General features: G+C 39.1%; 1 protein-coding gene across 5 annotated transcripts in view; it reads right to left on the minus strand.

Annotated features, from left to right (window-relative positions):
• Positions 1-23,103, minus strand: part of ZNF521 (zinc finger protein 521) — a 230,679-nt gene that overhangs the window by 182,695 nt on the left and 24,881 nt on the right. The gene's annotated exons all lie outside the window — the stretch shown is intronic.

The following is a 23,103-nucleotide window of genomic DNA, read 5'->3' on the forward strand; positions in this document are numbered from 1 at the left end:
GCCTTGTAAACATGTAATAAAACCAAGCTCATTGGATGTTACGGTATTAACAATTTTTCTACAAAATGAAAGTATATCTGCTTTGTCATCAGACTGATTTCAAATGCTCTCATCCATTGTATGGTTACTTAATTCTTTTTTAAAAGATATTTCATCTAGAATCTGCCTAATTGGACTGTGAAGAAAATTCACCTAATTATTTTTTTTAAATGTGACATTTTTGTTTGGGTTTTTTTTTAATGGCTTATCTAGACCATCAAGTTCTGAAGACAATAAAAGTGTAGCTCTGTGTGTTATAAAGTATTTATGATATTTTCAAGGAATTTTTTCACCCAGGCAGAAAATATCCTTTTAATAAGCCCTTTTTACTGCAAGGAGCTATTATTGGCCTCTTCTTTATTGTTGTTTTCATATTTTCAGCATAAACATAATGGGGGAAAAAGGAAGAGAGAAGAAAACCGTCAGAAGACAGATGCAGACAACAGAAATGTTATATAATCTGATAAAATAATGAATAAAATTAAAACTGGCTGTCAGACAAAATGAAAAGCAATTTTGCTTACAATTTTCAGAGTGTCTATGGAAAAGCAGCCAAATCTATGTACTGCATGCTGTCTGTAGTTTATGGATATACACAATAACTGAAGAGATGCTTTGATTAGAAAGAATGCAATGATGAGCACAGCCTAAAATACTGAATAATGCACTTGAAACAACTTCTCTGAAAGCCTAAAGGAAATGTTTGAAAGCCCTATTAAAGCAGAACAACGAGCTAACAGAAGAACTCATTGGTTATGTATTTGGGAAATGGAGAATAATTCCTACTAGAGACTCCATTAATTAGAACAAATCCTAACTACTGCCTGAGGGCTGCCAGAGACAAGGATTTACTCCCTTCTCTTGCATGAGCAGAAGTCTTACAGGGGTCAAAGGGACTCATACACCAACACTGAATATTTAACCCTCTAAAGATTGTAATGCAGTTTGCTTTCAAATTATCAGAAAAATCACAGCCAAACCCAGATATCAAGTGCCAAGTAAAGAGGAACAGTGCAACAGAAATAGGATTTTTCAAAGGAATTTGGTGAAGAGGTAGGTCATCACAATGAAACTCTGAGGAGATTTGGTCTTCTACAAATGCCCAACAATAAAATTTCCCTCTAAGACTATGATTATTTTGCTCTAGCCAAATCCATCTGGAGGAGAAAAAGGATTGTGAAAAATGAATGATCTCTCCTGCCTGGGCACAAGAGTAGAGATAGGGCTTGAGAAGTGACTTTTTCCTTTTTGTGAACATTATAGCACTTAAAAAACATCCTAGCTTTCCATGATTCTTTTGCACAGTTCTTTTCCATGATTCAGGGACTTAACTGGACACTTGGCAGAACCACACAGGATTTAATCCTTCTCTTTGATGCACAACTTAAGAGGTTTTTATGTCATCTTCTTGCAAAGATTGGCCACTATTTGCATAACTGTGGGAGAGCAGCTCTCCTCTCACCCTGGATGTCTGGTGGTGGTGTTACCCCACACCCTGAGGGTTAAATCAATCACATAGTAAGGAGTTCAGGAACAAGGTTCTTTCACCAGATGAGAAGGAACTTTTATCTGTATTATGGCATCATCTGCTTCCCATGATCTCTCAGCAATTTTCATTTTAAGAATATCCTGCTCCTGCGTTTTGGTGACAGCCTCAGCCTCTCATGTGTTCTCCCTCTGGCAGAGCACAGTTGTAGTTTTTGTCTTTCAGTGTAGGCTTTACAGGTCTCAGAGAGAATTTTCTATGGAGCTTGAAAACCAACCATTGGTGGTATCACACCCTAGGATAGTTGGTCACCTCAGTGATGCAGCTCCACTCCAGACCTGCAACAATGCTGCAAATATCTGAAAAGAGGCGACTTCCTATCTGACAGCACTGTAATCAGCACCAAAGTCAGTAACTAACACAAGCTGTATGTTTATGGTTCACAAGGCATCACATTGTTAATGAGCAGATAAAACAAGAAGAAAGGGCTGTTTTTTGTTTACAATACTCCCCTCATAAGCAACAGATGTCCTGATAGACTAGACTGCATTGGCTTTGTTGGTTGAGAACCTCCCGCTGGCCCTGGATGAGAACCAAGCATCCATACTGATTTTGTTACAATTGTCAGCTACTTTTGTTACTACAAAGCATGAACTGTTGCTGACTCATCTGTGGTCCCATGGGCACAGAGGAAATAATGTATGGAGTCATGCAGTGACTCCATGTATTGTTCTTCCCCTGAGATGACTACTGCTTGTACACCCAAGAGCTCTTTCTTGTGGGGTGCCACAAAGTTTCCTGACTTTACCCTTCCTGGTGACTGTGTGGATGAAGAAATGGCTGGCAGACTCACATTCTTCTGTTTTCTGTTGATGGCACTGAATGATTTATGTGTGTTTTGCCAGAACCAAGACTTAGATGAAGATGAACCATCCAACACCCAGACCAGTGTACTGGCAGTGAATCATGGTTAGTTACCAGAGGCACAGAAAGACCAGACACAGACACTTTCAAGAGGGGCAAACATGCCTGAATTCTATGGTGGTGTGCTGTGGTCCTCTTGGGTTTCTGTGTTTTGCGCCATCTAGATAAAACCAATGGCCAAACAACCATTTGTATGATGTCAGAGGCTCTCATGGTTGGATTTATGGAGTGAAACATAGACTAACATTATATTCTCAGACAGAATTTCATCTTTAGAGCACTTCAAAACTTTGGCTGATAAAAGATGCAGAAATGCCATCACTGCACATGGTTTTACATAAGAACATTATTTCAGCCATCCTTTACAATACTGTTCTCATCCACTAATCTTACTTAATGTGGAACCTATACATGACAGAGGACAGGTCTCCTGAGGTGGAACACTCCTCTGGTTATCTCATGAAAAGGTGGCAGGTGTCCTGTATAAAATCTCCAACTTCATGGATTCAGTTTGCCTTAACTTTATTACAGTTTAGATCTGTCGGATTTGATGCTACAGGGCCAGTTTGGTGTGGGCTGTGTTTTGGCTGTAGTGTGCTGGAGGAGAAAAGAAAAAGGGGAAGAAAGCTATAGTTGAGGTAGGGAATAATTGCAGAGAATTTAAATGGTATTTGCATACTGATCCTAATTACTGCTCCCGTTTTTATGGACCGTGGTAAACAGGGTTTTATAAATTGAAAAAAACAAGCTCATGTATTTATTTGTTCTCACACAGGGCTTTCTGTCATGACAGTTTATAAACGCCTACCTTGATGTGCCATCAAGGCTTCCTCCCTTAAAACATTTTTCTCAGCCTCTTTGGTCATGGAAGCTGCGGGTGTCATACTCAGACTGTGACTTTGAGGGGAGGGCGTGCTCTCCTCAGACATTCAAAATCAAGCATTCATTATAGCATATGCCATCGAGAATGACTTGTTTTTATATTCTGCTCAGTGAACCAAGATTATCTACTTCACTGAGAAGAACGATGTAGGAGCCCATCTCCTTTGTTTGTTCTGCTTTCAGACAGACAAAAGGCAAGTTTGATGAATGACACATGGATGCCTCAAGAAGTTGTTAACTAGAACCATTCTATGATTTCCCACTCCAGAGCTTCACCCTGTCCCTTGTAACATGGCCATCCCCCATACCTCCAAAGAGAAACTGCCTTACATCTTATCCAAAAATGCTTTCCCCCTTAAAAACAGTCGCAAGGATAATTTTCTTGTCAGTGCAGGTTACAGCTTGTTGGTCCAGATCACATTTGCAGTGGGAATTAATGTAATGCTCCCTTTTCATTTCTCCTGGCTGGCAATCACTTCATTTCTGAAGTGGAGTGCTGTGTGAGTCTGCTCTATAAAGCCCTGTCTCATGAGCACTGTAGATGTCCTCGAGGCATGAGTCTGATAGTAGTCCAGGTAACTGTGAGCACCACCTGAGTGAGGCACAGGGTAATAAAGATGACAGCAGTGCCTATGCTTCTCTTGGCTGTTCTCTTTTGTTTTCATTTTCTATATTTAAAAAATATCATGCTTCAGCTTAAAAAGAATGATAAATAAACCAATGACTCGAATTTCTTGAGGAATTTTTTGAACTGTAATTTTAACAAGACCTCAAGAAATGACCTGGTAGTATTCTCATGTTACTACCACTCAGCAGATGAACTAGCTGTCTACAGCAGGGTCCTTTCCATCACATGAACACTTGCAGTTTGGGTTGGTGATACTAATAGCACACCCTTGAACTGTGTCTCCATTCTTCAACATGACACTAAAAGTGGACTGTGAGGCTCTGGAGCCTTTTGTCAGCTCACAGTGATTGAAAGATCCTCCCTGAGGCTCTTTTCTCCTTAATATCATGCAGAATTTCTGCCTTCTCTTTCAGAAGAAAATTCCTTGTTTAACTTCTCTAGGGTCACTGTATACTAGTGCAAAAAAACAGGTGCAAGACAGGTCTCTCTCTCATGTTAAATTTCTGTATGCTTCAATTCTCCATAGATGATTCACATCATTTCTGGATCAAATTACCTGGTTTTAACTACTGACAGGATCAAATTAACAAGGAAAATGGAATATAAAATGAAACACATTGTAATGAGGGTGTGACACACAGAGGTATTCCTAACAGACAGAAACCTGTTCCTCTGTACAGAAAGGTGCCTGTACACTCCTGTAACTTGCAGCAGGCCAATAGTGAAGAGACACATTCTACAGATGAGCAATGCATTGGAAATAAACTGCACCTCTGCCTTCCATGATAAAGCCTGTGTCACTTGGATTCAGGCATCTGCCAAGTTCAGAGGACACAGGTGTGAAACTACTGCTTTCTACAAAAGTTTGTATTTCAAAGAATCTGACTCTATGAAAGGACTGTCACACCATGGAGGCAACATACAACATCCACAAGGAAATTAAGCAGAAACCAGTACATTTCTGTCCTTTGCAAATGAAATACTGACTTGCCACTGGCACTTTGTGCATTAAAGCAAACCTGAAATACCCAAGCTGCTGGGGATCCTGCCAGCCCCGGAACTGAAGCAGCATCCTGAGAAAGAGTTGTTGTTTACTCAAAAGTGAATACAACTCTCTTTCTTAGAGAGCTAAACTGTGTGCATGGCATTATACCATCCAATACAGATGTAACACAGTTACTGCTCACTGCTGCAGGAGTCTTTGCACAGTAATCCCATTACTCTAGTCTAAGCAATAAGCTTTTCTGCTTAATCACCCTCTTTCCTTTTGATACCCTGACCACAATGCAAAATTTTGGGTAACCTCAGCACTACAGGGGCATGAACATCCATTATTTGCTTGTGCTCAGCCTTCTTATACTTCATTAAGCATGCATACTATGAACTAAGTTTCTGAACAGATCCAAAACTGTTCCGAAATCAATCTGATTATTGCACTAGGCAGAGGGCCCTTTCCTCAGGTATTTCCTCCTTCACTTTCTCTAGTAAACAGCAATAAGTAACAGCAAATAAAAGGCTGAAGAAAGCTGCCAAAGTAATACCTAACTGCAACTTCTAGAGAAAAAAATTAATCTTTGTGTACGTTGAAGTGACTACATTGAAATCCAAAGCTCTGCTCCCTAGTTTTGGATGCTAGTTCTGCTTTTAGCATCACTTACTGAAAACCACAGAGACATGATCCTGTTTACTGTTTTGTCTGGTCACATTTATTCATGCCAATACTTAAATCTTGTAAGTTTCATAAATTAAACTGGAGTGGTAATGAGGGTGAAAGAGCAGAGGACCATCTTGTTAGCTTTCAGTGCAAGAGACATGGATCTCAGGCACCTCTGCATCCTTTCAGCTATTAAGATATTTATTCAGCAATTAAAGATTTTAGCAATCATGTTATCCACTTCACCTTACTTAACACGATTTACCATCCTTTTAGAGAAGACTTTTTACAAATCTGTAAAATTACTTAAGACTGGAGATCCATTTGCAAGTCATAATCTGGTCTCAATGAATAGCATGTTATGGTCAGTAAACTAAATGTTGGTTAAAATTTTATGCATACCTATTTTCAAATCATTTGAATGTATTTATATGGTATATAGATATGCTGTATATATATGGTATAAAATATGCTGTTTTGCATAGATATGCAAAACAGCCAGATTTAACAGATGTTGCCCTCTAATTTTTAAAGCCTTATTCTTTACTTTGGAGTTGCAGAGATAGGTATTAGAGAATTCAGATAAGACACACACTTCTGAATTTCTATGAACAATAGGCATTTGTATAAGAGCTTGCTATACCTTTCATGAAGATTCAGAAAATATTTTCTAAAATACAAGTTTTGATGTATAGGATCCAGTAGTTTAAAACAACATGCAAGCAAGTAGCAAAGTAATTTTGGTCCAAACTTTATACCTCCAGATCTTCTCAGTCAAGTTCAACAAAATTAAAATACAGACTCACAAGGACTCAATTTTTATCCCAAATACGATGGTGTAAACTGTTATGGGAAAAGGACAACATGGAAACCATGTTTTACAGTTTCAGTTTTATAGCTATATGGAAATTTCATGTGGGAATGATTGGTTGTATATGCATGCACCATGACTTGCTTCTCTGTAACAGTATTAATTGGCATAACTCATAAGGGAAAGCCTAACTTACATTCTAATTAAATATGGTCTGCATTGTACCAGTAATTTCATCCTGGAGTGCCATATACTTCTGCTTTTCCCTTAAAGCCAAGGGGGGAAAGGGCAAGCAAGTGAGAAATGCCATACCACTGAATAAGGATCTCCAGCACTTTCCTGCACTTCAACTGCATGATGCTATTTAGAAACTGACTGAACAGGCAAGGCAGACTTCCCATTATGCCTTTCTTGTGTGTTACTTTTCCTTTTAAAATAATCTGTGCATCTTAATGCCCTAAATTTGGAATGGAGCATTCCTGAATAATAATTCCTGGTATACCATTTCACTTCATATGCTAAAGTTTCCTTCAATGATGGCCTTAAAGAAGTGGTGAAAAGCATTAGATTGTGGCATGGCCAAAAGAACAAAGCAATGTGGAGAATGTTATTAGTCAGTGAAATTACTTACCTGTGCCTATAAAGTTAAATTCTTGTCTGAACTGCTTTTCAGCCTACAAATAATTTCTTTATACATACATATATACATATACATATATATATATACACATATACATGTATATATATATATATATTTCTTCTACTCAGCTTAGAGAAAACTGGTAGCTTTGGGCTGCAAACAAGAGAAGAGACCACTAAGTGTGCATGAAAGGTGTTTTTTAGGGAAATAGAGTGTTTCAGGATTACAACCTCATGTATATCTCACCTAAAGTAATTAAGTTCATTTTTTATTTAATTTTAAAGCATCCTCATAACCTTTCTGAGTCACTGTGAGGATAAATACACCAAAGGCATAAGGCAAAGAAGTACTGTCACATCAGGAGCTAAATCTCAAATAGGCAGCATTTAAGAGAGACACACTCAGTATTTCTTCACCAACCACTGCAAAATAGAAGTTCAGAATTATTTTAAAAATATACCTGTATAAATGCATGCCTTTCTCTGGATGAAAACATTAAGTTACTAGTTACCTACACAAAGCAGAGGATTCTGACATAAGTAAGAATAAGTAAGTAATTACTTATGAAAAGCAACAGGAATTTGTGTAACTCCTCTATCCTCACCTGGTCCCCTCCAGATTCCACTATGCATTCTCTGAACCTCTTTCATGAAGGCTGGCTTTTCAGGATCAGCAATTTTATATAGCTTGAAGTCTACTCACAGTTTAACAATGAAAGAAATGTGGGGACTTTAAACCTATTTTCTTCATGAGGGAGCAATGGCTTTCATTAATTTTCTTGTCAACAATTAAATAGAAACATTTCCTCACTTTCTTCCTCAAATCTGTATTGAATAACCATGTTGGTTCTTTCATTTATGAATCTACTGAAAGGACAGACAAATAATTATAACACAAAAGTCCTTAAAATGAGAAACAATAGTTTTTGATGAATGGATTTCCACTACTCATAAGTATTTTTTAAAAAAACTTGCATAGCAAATGCACATCATTCCCTTTCTACCAGCACAAGTATCTTCTGTATTCTAAGCAAATATAATGCAGAATGGAAGAAAAAGAAGAAATTTTAAAAATTAATGAGAACTTGTGGGTGAAGACAATAGTTAGAAAGACCCAGCCTTGAATAATGAGGAAATGTGAATAAGGTTAATATTCTGTGAAATTACTTACCTTTACCTGTAAAGGTAAATTCTAGTCTGAAGTTTACTAGCTTTCAGTCTGGGAATAATTACTTTTTGCTCCCTCAGCTTAGAGAAAACAGTGGTAGTTTTGGTAATGCTGTGAAAGTAAGCTTAGTGAATGGGTCTAATTTTAAATATCAGGGAGGAAACAATTCACCAAGTATGCCTTAGATTAGGAATAGGAATTTTGTTCTTCCCTCCCTTCTGCTCCAGCTCACAGAAAACAGTGCAGACTGGGTACAGAAGGATCATGCCAAAGAACAGCAGATAACTCATGAGATCAGTTTTGGAGTTGCAAATTTTAAGGCAAAATAACTTTATTTAGCTATTGGCCTTTGAATGATTAATACACGCACTACATGAACTTCAAATGAACTACATAAATCTGAGCCAGGTCTGTTAAAAAAAAACTAAAATAAAAAAAGGCAAAGAAACAGAAATAGAGGGAGAAGTATAAGTTCCTACAGGTATTTTGCTCAGACAGGCTTAGCGTTTCTTAAATTATGGTACACCTGATTGTGCCCATGAGGTCTGAAAAATGGGAGTGCTGCAGTCTTTACTTACACAATAATATAACATTACACATGCTATTTTTGAAGCATTTCACCAGTGTGGACTAACTATCCATGCACAAATATAGATACATTTTGGAGATGGACAGCTTCTTAGGGGGAGGAAAAAAAGGCTGTCCATGTTTCTTATAGATTAAAAACTACCAAAAATGCTAACTGCAAAGTATATTTTCAGTTGAAACATACAGTGTAATTATGCTGGAATTTTTACATAAAACACCTTTACAGGCAAATGCTACTATACAAAAGACAACTACAGAGTTCTGTATTGGAGCCATGTCCCTAAAGCTAATATGCAATCTAATTAACATGCAATTACTCTTCTTTCAATGTGATTTAACTGCTCATTGAGAAGCAGTAAGAAAGAAGAGCCTCTTATCTAGCATTTTAAGCAATGTATGAGAATGAAGAAGAAAGAGGATGCTACAATGAACAACTTAGAGCCAGATAGAAGTTGCAATATCTTCTTAAGAAAAAGATGCTTGCTGAAAAATTCTCTTCCATCCAAAGAAAGGACACTTACAGGGGAGCAGAGGAAATGTTAACAACCATTTTTACATTCAAAGTAAATTTTACATTCAAATTTCTTCAGTTCCAGTATCACCAAATGCAACCATAACAAAATTATTTGTTATTACTTTAAGTCAATAACAAAATAATTAAAATTTCTTTGTCCTTTGTTTTTAAAAGATGTTGTTCTCTGCTTTTCCCATTCCCCTTCCTCAAAAGTAGGCATAAGGTTCTGATAAAACTATATACTTCATTAAGAAAATAGCTGGCAAGCCTATAAACTATGCAAATAACATTTGGATTGCAAACCACATTTACTGCACTTGGCTGATGGAAGAATGATTATTCCATGTCTCAATTCACTTGGAGCATATTGACTACTTACATACACAAAACTTCCTGTACACCTAATAGTTACCATAGTTTGGTAAACACATTCCACACATCACAGATAAAGGCTTCAGAGCCAGACTTTTCTTCCACAGAGTATCCTGGATTTATACATCCAAGAATGTTAAGGAAGGAAAGGGTGGAATGCTGCGTGCATCTTATGGCAATTGTACTGGGGTCTGTTAAAACACGTGGTTTGCCTTTTAAGCTATGTAATAAGAGGCAGAACCCCAAGCTTCCATGAGTGTGTATTAGAAAGCATATATTATGCCCTCTATCAAAAATTACGTAACTTGACAGCAAAATGTATAAGTAAGCCCATAATTACCTTAAGCGCCTGCCACACAGTCAACCCTCTGGGCTCACAAGTCAAAATATTGTGCTAGAGCTCCCAGAGAGCACATATGAGGAGACAAGGGAGGGCCAGAATACAACTTTAGGGTTGAACACTACTCTGAGCCACTTCCCCCCTGACTCAAAATGTCTGGGAGCCCTCGGAAGCAGAATGGTTTCCCCAGCTATGGCTGGGTGAGCAGGGCCAGCCTCCCCATGTGCATGGTAAAAGAGCTTGTGCTGCCAAAGGGGTGACAAAGAAGAGCCACACCATTCTGAAACTCGGGACTTCCATGAGTACTGCTCACCTGGAAAGCAAAGCATCAGCCAAGTTTTGACTGTGTGTGTGTGTAATAATCCGCCCACTCTCATCTCAAAACTTGTGGCGCTTTTTGTGGACACTGAGATCCTGTGGCAATTTTCACAAGGAGAGGAGGCTTGCCACATTATTCTTGGACTGAGTTTCCTGTCTCCCCTTGCTATGTCTCATGGGTCTCAGCTGCTGTCTTCTGCAAAGCTGGCTACATTTCATGCTATTGTAGGTAAATAGTTGCAAAAATTTTTTGGAACTTGGAGAATTAAAGGCCTTGTGCAATTCTTACAGGTATATAAAACATAAGGTTTCCCCCCTTGCAAAGAACAATTCTGATACAGTGAACATGTATTTATTCACCATAGTCCTATTCACCATTCTCATGGATCTACTGACTGAGGTGCAGTTTCAAAACCACGGTATGAAGAAAAAATCTCTGGGAGTCAGCATACAGAGATGTTCTTTGATTTCCTATCCAAGATGATGAATTTTGTAGGAGCTAGAATTCAGCCTTTAATTTGTACTGGGCCTCGTTCCATGCCCATAGAGGAGAGCTGCACAAGTAATTTTTAGGCACTTCAGGCACAGTCCAGTAACTGAAATGCAATGGAAAAGGCTCCATGCCGCTCATGAAGCCAAGTCTGTATCCACAAACTCTCCCTCAACAGTATGTCAGGGCCAGCTATGCCTGCACTGACAAAAAAACATATGCTCTGTGGAATTCCAAAAGCTCTTTTGTCCCATGCTGTAAGGGGCAATTGTTCCTACCACTTGGGAACTTCTGATACATTCAGTGGTAGCCACAATTGTGTATTCCTAAAGAAACATTATACAAAAACTGGAGCATTTACAAAAATACTTAAAAAGTGATCAAATCAAGAATGAACCTGTTGCAATGGATGACTGTGCAAATAACAACATGGGCTGTAGACCTGAGATTGCAGCTATATTCTTGGTTCCTATAAAAAGCATCAAGTCCAGCAGAAGCTGTAGAACAAAACCAAATATTTTGAGTGAATTTCACTCTGCTAGTCTTGCTGAAATACTGAGGTACTCAACAGGAATAGTAGCACTACTCTAGATATTGTAGAGGAAAAAGAGAACAAACTGTAGAAGAGTGGACTGCGAAAGAAGGGAGAACAGACAAGAAGGAGAAGCAGTGGGATATTCCAGCACCACAGAAAATCATTTGTACCCTTCTCAGCCAAAGGGAGAACTGCAGGGATACCTGACCTGCTGATAGTGAAAAAGGCAATAGAAATAAAAGCACAACTCCAGAAACCCTCAGTAAAAGAATTGAAAGTATAGAGATAACAAGGACAGAAAAGTAGTCTCAGTAGCAAGTACACTAAATAACAAGATAAAAATCAACGATAGTGGCAGGCAGAGAGAGTCACAAAAGAGGCAGAATCTAATTTTAATAAGATAAACTGCATTCTTCCATTTCCTCAGCCTTTTCTTTACCAGGGAGCACCTGGTATCATGGCAGACAGGGGAAGCTTTTCTACTTTCAAACTTACCTGCCATGGGAAACTGTTTGCAGATAACTGTGGTTAATACCACAGCCTGTCACTTGTTTGGGAAGTGCTATTTGAAAACAAGTTAGTTAAGCACGGACTATTTTAAAATGACAGAGTAATAGAAAGGCAGAGATCAAGGGGGCAGGGAGAAGAATCCTGAGAGAAACAGAATGAGGATCTGAACTCTCTAGTAGAAATCTTGCCCTCTGTGAACATAATGATGACTTTTCCACTGGTTTCAGTGAAGCAAAGATTACAGACAACAACCTACAGACAAAAATTGAAAAACGTTCTCCAGTCAGGCTTGACAGATGCCTGTGCAGAAATTATTATCCCATAATACACAATATTCTAATCATAACATAACAGAAGGAGCAAATATTAAACCTGTTTTAAGTATTTCAAAGGCAGTTTAGAAGAATAATTAGAATAATACAGAAACCTGTGGTTATTGACACACTAAAATAGTTCAGGACAAAGAGGTGTTGCTTAGAAACTGAATTTACAGGAAAAATCGAACATGCTCAGTGTTTTGCAAAAATCCAAGTATCATTCCTGGTCATGTACTAAAGTCAGATAACAGCAAAAAGAAACAAACACATACTCATGAAAAATTAATGACATTAATTAATGTGTTAATGGTAAAACTGATGTGTTATGCACTCATGCTGAAGCCTGCATTTGTCAGAGAAAGGTGAGTTAGCAACTGCCAGTTTCATTTCCCTGTGCTTTGCTTTTACAGCTGGTAGAAGCCTTGCAAAGTACTTGAAAAACTTGACCCTTCTCCAGCCTCCCCCGCATGAGTCACTCAACCTTCCTTCAGTCATTAGACTGCACTTCCTGCTGGGATCCAGCAGTAAAACAAATGAGAGACACCAGTTATGGTCACGCTGAGGGAGGTAATAAACCAGTGACAGGTATTTTTATGAAATTTAAACCTAATTCCCATATATTATACATATCGACTAAGTGCCAATCCATGGCACTCTTATGTAGAGCCCTATTTCAAAAGACATCTGGACATGCTCCAGTCCGTTCCCTCTCCTGAAAGAATACTTTCCTCATTTTTACATAAAGGCAAAATAATTTCCTGCATTTTATATGTTTCAGCAATATTACAGACAAAAATATTAAATGGCTTTACTTGTACATGTATAACGACACGATTTTGATAACACTGTCAAGAGTAAATTTCAACCAAAATTTCACACATGATGTTCCAGCCTTTCATGTCATTATCAAATCCATGACAAATACTCCTTGAGAAGTTTGAATATTTCAGAAGTTGATTGCCAGTTCATCTTTTATACTTCGTTTCAATGATAACCTTCAGTTCTACCATGTCTTTCGTATGTCTACATTTTTGGGAAACCCCCGTTTCTTCCCCCAGGAAGTAAATCCCAAATGAAGCATCCATTGAGAGAAGTGATCACACCTAGTCAGACAAAATTAATAACAAATTTACCCTTTTCTGTCCATAGATCTTCCTGGTATTTTAGTTTCAAACTTGCCTAAAACTACACTGACTGTGCTAAAAGGGCTCCTCTCCCCATAAACTCCTTGGGTTCATTCCACAGTGTACACGAGAGACTCACTCCTTTAAACTTCAAGGAGTTCCCACTGCAGTGTAGAAGAGAAAAATTTGGAGATTATGGAATAATCATCTCCAAATCGATCAATTTCCCCTGAAGGTAAAAAACTGAAAGAAAGAAAAAAGTTGAACAGTTCCAGCTTGGCTTCTTGAAGGGAAAGTACCCCCAGGGCATGTTGTAGAATGATCCCGATCTCTTGCTCCTGATGCTTATTAAGAGGTCATAGATATCAGTTACACTACAGCATTCCAAAATGATAACCTCAGCTAAGAACTATGACCTCCTAGTACAAGTACAGGGATATAAAATTAGGAATATTAAGGGTCCACACTAAGAAAGAATTTAACTCATCTATAAGTCATTTTGGAAAAACAGTTGGGATAAAAGGTATAGCTGGGGTCTCGTAAAAGACAGAGGAGCTTTAGTAAAAAGAACTTCAGGTTCCAGTGTTTTCCACAGATGCAGCACCCTGATTTCTATCTGATCATTACAATGGGTTTCCACAACAGAAAAGGTGTCTTTCTCAAAAAGCACAATATATACCTCAGAACACCCTGGGTAAATTAAAAGGTGCTTCCCTTTGTCTTAAACTAGTAACTTACTGAGAAGCAGAAACAACTTTGCAACCATGTCAAACAGAATATTATGCCAAGACAGAAATGTTTTTAAGGACCTTTGACCTTTCTGCTCCAACAACTCTCTTTTTTCCTAAAAAGTGGTTTTTTAGACCCTCCAGATGATGCTTAAAAGGATAAACAAAGCCCATATGGGTAGTGTGTTAGTGAACTACCACATTGCCTGGAAGCCTTAACACTCTACAGCTGATTGTATAAACATGAATTAAGGTTTTTCTGCAACTGTATTAAGCAAAGTGTTAAAGAGCTGTGGGGCATTTTGTTACATTTGGTTTTCAAGCTATGAATTTAACTACTGAACATATAAGTAATGATAATCTGTTGTACCTCCCATTCCGTTCATTTCAAAATGGTAATTAAAGTAAACACCAGTAATAAAAACAGCAAGTATTTCAAGAAAATTATTTTAGAAGGTGCAGGAAATTCACCACTTAAAAACACTAATTTGTCATGGCAACAAGAGCCATTTTGTAATACACTGACAATATACTATAAATATTCCAGTAAAATAGAAGCATAAAATAAACAACAGGTATTTACTCCAAGGTAGTTGATTCTCTGAAACGCTGTATTCAGTATGGACTGTAGGTGTATATACATACATACAGGCAAGACAATCACTATTTCATTTTTAATAGTGTGTCTATTAGAATCATACACATTAATTCCCATTGTACTGGGTAAAGGTCAGGGTAGCTATGACCCTGTATCAGCAGCAGCTTTACAATTCAAAGTCTGTATTGCTGAGGACTGTGAAAAATAAGACAAGCTTGGCCACAGGATCCATATTGATTACAACAGTAATTGGAAGGAACATAGTTATCATAGGGTAAGTAATGACTATTTTTTCTTCTTCACATATGTGCCAGTGTTGATGATTCCCCTGCCCCCTCTGGTCCTTTCCCTGCAGGCAACCATCTTCCTTGGACAACGAGAATTAGGAATTTCAGCTGCATAGATCAAATAGTGATTATAGTGCTGCTTTCCCAAAATTGGAACGAGCACTGATGGTTGCGTCCTGCACAGAATGCCTGATAAAGGTCAGTGGATTACCTCATGTCATCACCTGGCAGATCTCAGAAATTGGACCCTCTTCTCAAGCAGGCAGGAGATGTCACTTGAGCACTCAGAGAACAAGGTTACTTTTCAATGGGAAAGTCACAGTAGCCAAACAGTAATGCAGAGAGATACCCTGTACTGCCCATTTGGAAATGCTGTGAGGAAACGGCTTGACCTTTAGAACACCCAGCAGTGGCTATAAATAAATGGAACAACAGACTGTCACTGTAATAAAGCAAAGTTCTGGATCCAGCCAGGGCTGATTTTCAACAGAGTGCCAGGGAGGCATTTGAACTAACTCTGAAAAAGCCAGGGAGCTGGCCAAGTCAGTGCTTCGAAACAGGGGCAGTGATGTAGGGCTAGCTTGGAAACCACAAAATATCAAAGCTAGAAGAGGTGCAATTTATGACATTATCAGGGGTCCTCCCAGAACCTACTGATATTGCACTCACCCACAACAGAATGTCAGGTGCTCCCAGCTGATGCTTTCATAGTTGTATGTCAAAAAATCACCACATAGATATGTCCTCTGCTATAGCCTAGGACTATAATTGTAAGTCATACTGCTAAGCATGGCTTGGGAAGAAGACACTAAACCAAGTATATTGTTTATCTAAAATGTTGTTTTTCTCAGAGGGGAGACCTTACTGCTCTCTATAACCACCTGAAAGGAGGCTGTAGCCAGGTGGGGGTTGGCCTCTTCTCCCAGGCAACAAGCGATAGGACCAGAGGAAATGGCCTGAAGCTGTGCCAGGGGAAAGTGCAGGTTGGACCCCAGGACGAACTTTTTCACTGAAAGGGTGGTTAAACATTGGAATGGGCTGCCTAGGGAAGTGATGGAGTCACCATCCCTGGAAGCATTCAAGAAATAACTGGACATGGCAATGAGTGCTATGGTTTAGTTGACAGGGTGGTCTCAATGATCTTGGAGGTAATTTTCAACCTTAATGATTCTGTGATCCTAAACCAGACTCTGGGTGACAGATACATGGTCATACTTTTAGCCAGCAAACCAGTGTACTGTTGTCCTCAAGATTCACTTTTTTCTTCAATGAAACAGTTTTACTTGGGAACTTCTGAGCAAAAGTAGTCAAAACCTTGGTTCAAGTGTTTGATGGCCAAGTCCCAGGATGGCTGGATTCATGTTCCAGACAAGAATGTATGCCTTGGGTGTTAAGAGCAATTTGGACCAACTCTGCTGCCTACTCCATTTGTCCAGTAAGGTATGGACGGCTGCAAGACGAGCCTTGAGAGCCCAATACAAGATCCCAGATTGTTTAAATGTGAAAGACAGCAGAGAGACAGTTCTACCAAGAATAGACCTGGTAAGCCCTGCACTGGGGCTACTTACACCAAATCCCTTTGCCAATGAGAGACCTACAGCCTCCAGCTGAGCAGTTTCTGGTGCAGAGCAGGAGTCCTGGGCCATCAAGGGGGTGTCTCTGTCCATGGTACTCAGTGAGGCAACGGTGCCCTCACTGGGACAGGGACGTGGGATCAGTTCCGGTACCTTGACATCATGTTGGGAATTCAGGTTCCCATGGTGCAAAGTCCTTGGTGGACACGTGGAGCAGATAAGCCAACCAAAACTCTTTCTACTCTGTGCTAAGAAAATCGTCAGCCTTTTAAGTGGTAGAAAATCAGGCTAGAATAAGAGGAAAATAGGTAGAAAAACTGAGGAAAAATATCAATGAAAGATATACAGGAAGCACACAAACTCTTGGAAGACACTGCTAGCTTATTCTCCCACCTGCAAACACAAGAGTTCAGGCACTTACAATTAATACTCATGAACAGGTTTGCTATAGGGGTCCCCCAAGTCAAAAATAACAGTTCCATGATACAGACCATCAGCTGCTTTCTATTACAGGGGGTCACTGACAGACAACTCAGGAAGTGCTACAGGCTGCTTTTAAAACACCCAGGAGATGAAGATCTACTGGTTTCATGACTGATTAACAATCTCGAGAGCAGAGATTAATGGTTTCCAAGCAAAAGGGAAGAGGTTTATGCCTCCTTGCCCATGTTGGCTGTTCATCATGGATCCTCAAGATAAGCACAGGGATTTTGAAGAACAATCAGAAGGCTGTGCTCTCTACTTTCACAGCTTCCAGCTGCAGCATATACAAGTTCCCTCCATATCTAAGAATCATTTTTACAGAATTTTGATACAAAAATCTAGGAATTTCATCTATCAAAAATCTTCATCTATCCTCTGAGCATGAAGTTTTGCATAAGAACTTCTATATGGCAGACTCTGTATAGCCTTGGCCATTCAGCATTGCATATAAATCTTCCATCCACGTCCAGTGAGAGGCATTACATTGCTCTTGGAATTAAAAATTTAAATCTTTGGAGGCAGAGGCTGTAATTACCACCCTATTCCCCTTTTCCTCCAAATATCAAGGATTTGGAGTTGCAGATACAGGTCCTGGACCAAAATATAATGAAAGGATATGAGGCTACCATGTGTGTTGGCTGGGACAAGGAACTGGAGGTGAGCATCTGCTTTCCACTATCTGTCAAACAGAATATCATGTTGTGGAAAAGAAGTCAGAAGTTTGTGGTTCGAATCAAATGGAAAAGTAGAAGTTTGTCTCTGTAATACAGCAACTGGGAAGCCCTCTAAGGAAAGAGAGGCCTGAGCTCAAGTCCCCAGCCCAAACACTGTTTGTCTTTTATTCAATAACTGTTTAATGTAAAATCCATATGCAGTCCTTGGTGCAGGAATTCTCTAGAGAAAAAGAGTGACTCTCTCAAGTGAAGTAACTGTACTTGGCAAACAGTGCCTGGCAGTGTGCCACCAACTGCAATGAAGCAGATGAATATGCTTTTGGTGCATCATATATTTAACTTCTTAGGGTCCTTGTCCTCAGAAACACTTTGATCAAGCTCTGATTTTTCTCTGTGATGCTGAAATGACCAAGGAGCCTTGCCATATATCTTTTCTCCACAAATGTAGAGGAAACTGAAAAAATAATGACAAGAAATATAATATATTTGGCCAGAATTCTTTTGCTAGCAGGAAGAACTGTTCTAGCCAGGATATCAAAGCATGGTAACACCAAGTGTTCACAAGATTTATCTTGTAGTCTCACTGTGCACAGCATACATCCTTTGGGACAAAATCCCCTGGAAAGTTTTCAAGTGTTCTAGTAAAGGAGATGATCCTGGTGTTACCAACTCATTTAGAAAAATGAAAGATTCCTGAGCACTAGGAAGAAAAGAAAAAGAAAAACAAAAAGTGAAAAGAGAAGAGAAGAGAAGAGAAGAGAAGAGAAGAGAAGAGAAGAGAAGAGAAGAGAAGAGAAGAGAAGAGAAGAGAAGAGAAGAAAGAAAAGAAAAAGAAAAGAAAAGAAAAGAAAAGAAAAGAGGCAAGAAAGAGAAGGAAACCATTACAGTGGAATCTCCACTGCCTCCTGTTTGCTAAGTCCCTGATCACTCACAGTGCATGCTGCCTGTGAAGCTGTTAGGTAGCACAAGCTCTCATATGTAGACATGAAAGTAGGTTTCTCAGGATGATGATTAAAATTAATTTTGGTCATAATTAGAAAAACAGAAATACTGATTTATCTAAGAATTCCCACCCTTGGGATACTCCAGTGCTGATGGAGACCAGCACTCAGAACAATGGGCCCCTAATACTGTTCTGGAATTCTTTTCAGATGGCTTTCAGAGAGGAACCTCTGAGCAAGGCAGGACTACATCTCTTCTTTGGCAGAGGACACACAGCTATGACCAATAACCTTTTCAATATCAGAAACAGCTTAGGTGATAACAGGAACAGGCTATCAGCTCTACCTGACACACTTAACCTATCAGAGCTCTAGAACTAAGCTAAGACCAAAGCATAAAATGGAGTCTACCTAACCACCTAAAAGTAAAATAAATATCCCCAGTGGAGATATACCTCATGTATTTTCCCTCAGAACACCCTTAGCCTTGAAGCTATGACTGCATATGATTCAGTAGCCTGCTTTCAGGCAAGTTTTATGGCCTGTGATGCCAACAGGGACAGTAGGAAAGTCCTGTGACATGCACTGTGTCTACTCATGTTCAGGCATGTGTGCCAGCATGTCCACTGCTGCTGAGTTATTCAGCAACTAGATTGTTCGCTGCATGTTTATGCTCCTTGTTCTAGTATTACTCTGGTTATGGCTGAGATTTCTGATGCCAAAGTGACATACAGGATCTAGAAGGGTACCAAGCTTGAGCTGGATACCTCTGCACACAGAGCCAGCCAGTGGAGAGGCAGTTCTCACATAGACATGGGAGACTGCATAAGCAGGATCCCTGAGGACTGAAAGGGAAAATAAACAGCACAAAACACTGTGCAGGGAAAAGGGATTATAAATCAAGCTGGAGACAATAAGAGAAAGTGTATGACACATTGTGTCCTACCAACAGCATATATGGCAGCAATGCAAAAGGTTAAGTGTCCTTTCCTGATGGCAGAAGAGGAGAGAAGGTGCAGTTGAGGGTTTCTCAGTACTGCGCCATATTTGATCCTGCATTCAAATTCCCCCAGTGAGATCCAAACTGACATATTCTAGAAAGGTATCAGGATCATAGCCATGCTAATTGGACCCTTTGCTTATAAACATAGAGGATGACAATGTGCAAGTGGCTTGAGTTATTAAATTAAATGCTGCAGGAAGAATACAGTGTGAAAAACATTAACATCAGAGAGAAACACTATTAAATCCATATTTTTATTGCCAATCTTTTGTAATGACTAAATGAATATAGTTCAGCATCTTATCTATCCTTGGTTACAAATATCGCAAAGAATTTTTTGGAACTTTTCCCCCCATTTATCCATTATCTGTATTCCATAAACATCACAGGAATTGTCAGCAATTAACATAAATAAATCATCACCTTTTCAGAGAAAGCTTCAGTACAAGAATTTCAGATGGTAGCAAAAAATATTACTAAATAGCTCATGAAGAGCCTGTTCCATCCCCCAGTGAAGTCAATGGGAATCTTTTCACTGACTTCAATGGACACTGGATCAGACCCAAATTGAAAAGATCAATAGCGCACACATTAGGATAAAAGAGCAGCTATGCCCTCCTCCAGAAAAAAGGACATGAGTTCAATTCAAACAACAGATTACAGAAAGGAACCAGTTGGGGAGGACTTTTTTCTCCTCCTTTGAAAAAATCTGCAAGAGCACAGCAATTCAAGATCCTGAGAGCTGAATCTCGCAGAGTTGTAAGTAACTCTCATCTTCCACTGTCCTCTGAATAGGTGGGGGTGACTGACACTTTGAGAGATTGGGAGCACTGTTTAATAAACCAGCTCCCTTCTCCTCATTCCAGTCTTTGGCTGAGAGTACAGAATGAAGATTCAATAAAGCAATTTTACTCCTTCCACTGAACTGTCAAAACTTCAGGGAAACACATGTGATATTTTCAAATGCAAAAACTAGAAGCTGGAGTATCAATTTGAGAAGCTTAAGTGACAGGTCCAATTCTCAAGCATGTTACAAGGTTGGTAGAACTAGGGGCAGTCAAGACACTGTGACACACAAATGTCATGTTTCATATTCAGAGTTTTACTAGAGGGTTGCCTTAAGCCATTGTGTTTTCATCCTGTTTGTTCCATCAACATAACTGTTGATTTTACCCAATATAACTGAATGGAAAAAGACCATACCACTGGACCAACATGCACAGTTCGTAAATTCTCACAGTGCCGCTCCCTATGCATCTCACAGAGCATCTCAGTGAAGCTCAGGAAAATCCAGACAAGCTGCAGCAGCTGGCTCAGCCATCTGAAGAAAAGGGTTTGGAGGGCTTCACAACTTATTTACATCATGGACATCTTAGGTAACTCTTCCCTGCCTGAGACTCAGACTGGAAAAAAATCTCATCAAGATAGAAGATACATTCTGCCCTCCTCCAGAGAGGACACAGTTGATAGAAACAGCAGAATACAATTGAAAAAAGGAAATTTTTTAAACCTTTTCCCTTTTATTAACAACTTAGTGACAGACATGTTTGCAGTCTTATTAGTTAACACCTTAGAGTGTCTCCTAATTTCAGTGGGACTCCTGCAAAAGGAGACAACCAGAACAACTATGTAAGACCCTGTGGCATCAGAGGACTGCGATGAGAAAGAGAGGAGCAACCAGCCCTTCTTGATAACACTTTCTTTAAAAAACCTTTGAGCATGGCACCCAAAGGTGCTTGTGGAAGAGAAAGACAAAAGTCCAGGGAGTTTGATTAAAATGCTAAAATCAAACCTTATTTTTGTCAAATATATATTGTGTTTCAGAAAAGAACGGCTTCTTTCTGTCAAATGTTTGTCACAGATTATCTAAAATAATCTCATCCAATGAGGTTTTTTGAATGGTGTGTCCTTAGTGTGAGGTCACATATGCACCCTAGGACCCTGCATTGAAAAAATAGTATTTTTTTGCTTAACAAAAAATCCTCAACTCCAGGCACATCATTCAGGCCCCTTTTTCAACTCTAAGGGTGTATTTAGGTCATTTATATTTAGAAACAGAGGACAGTTGGCTTTTTGTCAACTTTGTACTCCAGAAGGGTGTGTAGTTTCAGTTTTTGTTCACTTCATTAGCTTTCAAACAGCCTGGTCTCTACCCATTCACTATCACAAGTTTCCTTGAAAGAGAGGCAAAGATATTTTTAGGAACTTAAACAATTTCCTTCAAGATTAATTTTTATTTCCCCATCCTCTGCTATCGTATGTGCATTCCTACCTTCACACATGCACCTCAACATCTTTATTTTCACTCTCATTTAGCAACACAGCTCTCAGCAAGAACTGCTAGTTCAGGAGCAGTGGTCCAGGATTCTTCCTATTTACTGCTCCCCTCACCTGCTTTTCTTCAGTTTCTTAACCCAACTGTTCAAGCATTGTTTAGTGCCTTCTGCTTGCAGCTTTAAAGCAGAGAAAACACTTGGTAGAAGGGGGCAGCAACTAACTAACCAGAAAGGAGAGACAGCTGTATCAGAACAAGGTAAAAAACCCACAGGGATGAATAAAAGGGATCTGAGACAGTGAAGGGGAGAGTCAGGGGACTCAGGCAGAGTGAGTGCTTTCTGGGAGAGGAAAGGAAGAGACAAGTTAAGCCACTAATTTTTCAACACAGAAAGAGAAAAAGAAGAAAGTATGAAGAAAAGGAGAGAAAAATGTTTAAGTTATTTCAAGTCAAGAGAGAATATCCGTACTGCCAGAAATCATGAGCACTGTAGAAAAATACATTCTGGAAGTTTGTAGGAGTGATTAGAAAATGATTGAATTGATTGTATCTCAAGTCAGAAATACATTTTACAGGCAAGAAAAGGCAAAGCAGTATATTAATAAAAGTAAATACTTTTTGCTGCAGCAGATTTTCATCTTTCACAATTTGAAGTGAGGATTAAAATCATTTGACAGATCCACATTACTTCCTCAACCTTTTTTTGCTCCTGCCCACTTATTCCTCTTCTGCCCGTCATCTTTTCATCCTCAAGAGTGGTACTGCTATCTGACTTTTATGTCTCATTCTGACAGGGCTTAGCCTATGGACCTATTGGAAGCAAAACTCAAGAAAGCTCTCCAAACATGAGCACACACAGACACTTTCTAAAAGCATTCCCAAATGGAAAGGAAATTTTCTTACTTACAAAGTCATAATAAAGAAAGGTTTTTAACAAAACTCCACTACACAATAAGTACATTTTACGCTGTACAGGTTAAAAATAAATCACTAATTAAAAATGTAAGTGTGCCTTTCTCTTGATACTGAGCCTGTTTGGACTTACATAACAAAAATCTACTATATTTAAATTTAACAGATTTCACATGGTTTTCTCAGTAAGGGGGCTCTCTACAACAATTTCAAAGAGAAATCTAGGTGGTAGATAGGTCCATTCACCCTGCTCTACTTAATTCAGGAGTATCTGATCAGCACTCAGTTC

This window comes from Molothrus ater, chromosome 1, assembly GCF_012460135.2.
Source record: "Molothrus ater isolate BHLD 08-10-18 breed brown headed cowbird chromosome 1, BPBGC_Mater_1.1, whole genome shotgun sequence".
Lineage (NCBI taxonomy): Eukaryota > Metazoa > Chordata > Aves > Passeriformes > Icteridae > Molothrus > Molothrus ater.